Source organism: Lygodium microphyllum, chromosome 14 (genome assembly GCF_053477565.2).
Source record: "Lygodium microphyllum isolate KBCC chromosome 14, Lygodium_microphyllum_v1.1.10, whole genome shotgun sequence".
Lineage (NCBI taxonomy): Eukaryota > Viridiplantae > Streptophyta > Polypodiopsida > Schizaeales > Lygodiaceae > Lygodium > Lygodium microphyllum.
In genome coordinates, this window is record NC_141148.1 from 7,042,754 (window position 1) to 7,047,511 (window position 4,758).

Consider the following 4,758-nt stretch of genomic DNA (forward strand, 5'->3'; position numbering starts at 1 on the left):
CATTGATGAATACAATGGAGACCGCTCTCTCATTGGGTCACTCACCTTTGTAGGTATCCTCTTGCAGAGGCTCCTCACATGAGTGACGTAGACTTGTATGTCCTCTTTATCTTTTTGGCTAGCATTCATCAGCCTAATAATGAGGTTGTCAGAGTATCCTACCTGTGAGAATATCTTGATGAAGAGATCTTTTAGATCATTGAAATTATTGCATTTGGTATTATCTAGACTAGTAAACCAAGTCCGTCCCTTGTCTCCTAAGCCAAAATTCAATGATTGTGCTCATTGAGTGGAGTCAATGAGGTTGTTAGCCTCACACACCTGCTCAAACTACTTGACAAAGCTGTAGGGATTATTTCTTGCTTGATTTTTTTTTGGTTGCTTGGCAAGTATAGGTATCTTTGTTTGGCTCCCAGTATTTGGGGGGACTCTATGCCCAACTAGCAATGATATTGCCAAGGTTGCTCCATTTTTCTTGTCGGCACTAGTGTTGTCTAGCTTAGTGAGCAGCTCGCTCACTATAAGATCTACTTCTAAGACTCTCTCCCTATTGGCATTTCCTCCCATTCTATTTCTACTTGAGATGGCTAGGATCCTATGAATCTCATTGATCTCTCTCTCCTAGCATGACCTCTGAGCTCGTTACTCTTGGTTATAGCTCACTACACGCTGTAGTGCGATCCTTCCTAGCCTCCTTTCCTCCTCAAGATCAGTTATAATATCTTCTCTCTAGGTCTTCCTTGGTGTGTTATCCTTGTCTATTGGTCATATTATGTGATAAGTCATCAGATGTCATCTGGGTATCCTGCTATATTAAGGTCAAGGTAGAGGTCAAGGTCATTCTTGTTTGAATTGGTACTTGCCATGCTGGTTGTCTCTTGTCCACTAGTATATCTATGAGGTTAATTAGGCTAGCTAAAGATGTGTTTATAATCCTAGTTAGTTCTTCCTTCCCTCTATGGTCTGATGGTTTTGTCTTCCCTAGATCTTTGTCTCTAGTGTCTTGGATCACTCGTCCAATCTCCAGGGATGCACTCCTATTGGCGGGTTTGTTTCTTAGCTTAATCCCCTTTAGTGTGTTTCTTGTTAATCCAATCAATCTACAAGTGTACACACACTTACATGCCTAAGCGGTGCAACTCAACATGAGCTATGTAAAATTAGGCTTTCCAATTTTCACATGCACTTAAGTGTCTACAATGCAGGGTGCAATCTTTGATGGAGTCAATCACATCCACACCTTTACCAATCAATTTCATGTAGTTGCAACTCTTTCCCATGAATTGTAATTACTCTTAACACTTGATTTTTTGTCCCTTGTGGGTTTTGATAATAGGTGGTCTGATGGTGGATGATTGGCCCAGAGGCAGTCAAATTGAGTCTCTACCAAGGTAAGCGACTGGTGGTGGTCAAAAATTTCAGTCACTCTTGGATTGTTAGGTCAAAGATTTGGTTAGAATCAACTCTATGGTCTCATCTACATGTGTCTGATTTTCAACTTGGATTACTAGATAGCTAGAGGTTAGCCTTAGCAGGTCTTGGAGTGGTAAAAGACAGTCAAATTTGGGGTCTAAACAACTCATTCAAGTCCCAAATTTGCTTGTTTGAGTCCTAGCGTGGCAAATCATCAGCATCATCCATTGGATCATCATTTTTACTAGGAACATTTCTACAAGTCTTGGTAGAGAGCTAGACTTGCAATCCGTAGCTCCCCTTTGCATTCAATCAAATCTCAAGAAGGCAAAGACAAAGTCATTATGGATGTAATACTTCAAAGATCCTGCGTGCGGTGGTGGGAGTTGAGACAATTGCAATAGCAATGTATTTTTCCCCAATATATCTAATTACAATGTGTTCAACCTTTGCATCTAATTATGATGTATTCAACCTTTGCAAAACATGAAATATTGTGAGCTCTCATAGAAACATCACTTTTTCAACCTTTGCATCTAATTATGACATATTCGACATTTGCAAAACATGAAATCTTGTGAGCTCTCATAGAAACATGGATTTTTCTTTTGCCACACTACAATCCTAAGTCAATGCAAGGTCTCTAGATTTCAAGCACAAAGTGACAATAAAGGCCTTATGGTTGGATTGCTAGTACAATCCAACCTAGGATTTTGGAGCGCTAAAAAATTTTGCATCAATGCTCACACTCGAACTGAGCAAAGCGAAGCCTCATGAGGAGAAAGGAGCTACTTTTTCAGAGGAGACTGCTCATGTTGTGGAACTTTTGAAGGCTTGTGCAAAGAAAAATGATCTATTCAAGGGCACAAGTCTACAAGAGGACATTCACAAATGAGAAAGAAGCCCCTATGTTGCAAGCACTTGAATAACTATGTTTGCTAAATGTAGGGCTCTCGCGAAAGCACATGTGCTTGACAAAGATACTATTCATGATAGATTCTCTTGGACTACATTGACTATAGGATATACACAAAATAGTCATGGTGATGAAGCTCTAAAATTCTTGGATAGGATGCATCGCAAAGGCCAGTTTTGTGATTTAATCACCCTTTACACATGCATTGAAAGCCTTTACTAGCATAGGAGCACTCAATAAGGGCAAAAAAATTCATGATGAGATTATTAGATTAATATTTTTGGAGAAATATATTGTACTTGGCAATGCCTTGGTGAAAATGTGTGCCAAGTGTGATATTTTGGAAAAAGCACGAGTGTTGGATGAGCTTCCTATCTAAGTTGTAGTCACTTGGAATGCACTAATTGCAGGGTATGCATGGGAAAGGCAAAGAAGCAATGCAATGTTTTGATAAGATGCGACACAAGGGACACTCCCCCAACTATATCCACCTTTATTTGTGCCTTGGAGCACTTGACAAGGGTAGAAAAATTAGTGATTGGATTGTTAGACTCGCTGGTTGTTGCAGAGAAATGTTATGCTTGGTAATGCTTTGGTGGCCCTAACTCTCTCTCCATAATAACTCACCCACTCTCTCTCTCTCTCTCTCTCTCTCTCTAAAGTTATTAAATGGAGATAAATAATAATTTACTCTCCCTCTTTACCTCCCCATGTGTGCTCTATCTCTCCCTCTCTCTCCCCTCCCCTCCCCTGCATGCTCGTTCTCTGGGAGCAATAGTTTAGTGTGTTGATAGCATGGCAACAATAGTTCATCATGCTAATGGCATGGAAGCAACAACACTTTGTTGTGCTAATGGCACGAGAGTTGTAAGGTTGTGGATCAGCTCTCTACCATCAATTTTTAGCAAGTGTTGTTGGTGCCTATCCACCCTTGAATCAAGAAGCCATCAAGTTGCAACGCATGCCTCTCTTCAGTGCGGATGGCCCCCCATGGTGCCTCTCATTGTGTGCTTGCTTGTGGACCCTTGTTTCATTCAAGGAGCCATCAAGTTTCAATCCACATCTTTTCTAAGTGCTGCAAAAGATGCCCCCACGATGCCTCTCATCCAACCCAACTACTTGCTTGTGGACTATTGGTACATGGAGCCATCAACTTGCAGTGTACATCGTGTCTTAGTGCAGATGCTGCCTCTCATGCTGCCAAGCTCCACAGACAACCTAGTCATCACTAGGTAAAATTTTTCTATTTTTCCTTGAATCAAATGATAGTAGGAGAACATCACCACTCTGTTTTTTAGCATGTCCACCTAGATCTACAAACTTCATGGTAGCTTACCCTAGTAGCTTCTCCTCACCTCTGACATTTGAATTGAGTTGGTAAGACTGCATAAACCTTCTTGGTAGCTTACCCTAGTAGATTCTCCTCACTTTGAGTATGATTCCTTCCCTTGGGCTAACCTGGAAATGGTCTGCTACCCCTTGTGAGAGCCTCACATAGACGAATTTAGCTTATAATTATACCTTTCTGACTATTCGATGTCTTTGTCAGGGTTGCAAAGCCTTAGATGGGGAACATACATGATTATGTACACATTTAGGAAGGGCTCGTGTGTTTGTAGCAAGGTATGTGTCTACAGTAGCATTAAGTGGGATATGCGTTCACTCCAAAGCAACATATAATACATTTCTTGTTAGCTTTATTAGGGTCAACGACTTGGTAGAAAATGATTGTCAGTGGCAACGCAAAGTAGTAAGGTTATAAGAAATGGTGGGTTAGTGCCTTGTAGAGTTGGTTAGCATCCAGTGATTTGGTAACAAGCAATGTGGTGGCTATGTGTTTTGAGTGGGCAATGTAAGTGGATAATAAACATTGTAAATGCTCGTGTGTTTGTAGTAGGCTATGTGTTTGTAATAGCATTAAATGGGCAATGTGTTCTCTCCAAAGCAATGTACAATCGATTTCTTGTTTGCTTTTTCGAAGGGTCGATGGCTTGGTAGAAAATGATTTTCAATGGCAATGCAAAGTGATTAGTAAGGTTATAAGCAATGGTGGGTTAGTGCCTTGTAGGGCTAGTTAGTACCATGTGAGTTGGTAATAAGAAATGTGGTGGCTATGCATTTTAAGTTGGTAATGCAAGTGGATAATAAACAATGTAAATGCTCATGTGTGTGTAGCGGGCTATGTGTTCATAGTAGCATTAAGTGGGCCATGTGTTCATTTCAAAGTAATGTGTAATGGATTTTTTAAAGCTTGCAGGGTTTGTGGCATGATAGAAAATGATTGTTATTGGATGTGCAAAGTGAGTAGTAAGGTTAGTGGGGCAATGGTGGGTGAGTGCGTTGTAGGGTTGGTTAGCATCTTGTGAGTTGGCAACATGAAAATGTGGCAGCTATGTGTTTTGAGTTGGCAATGTAAGTGGGTAACAAAC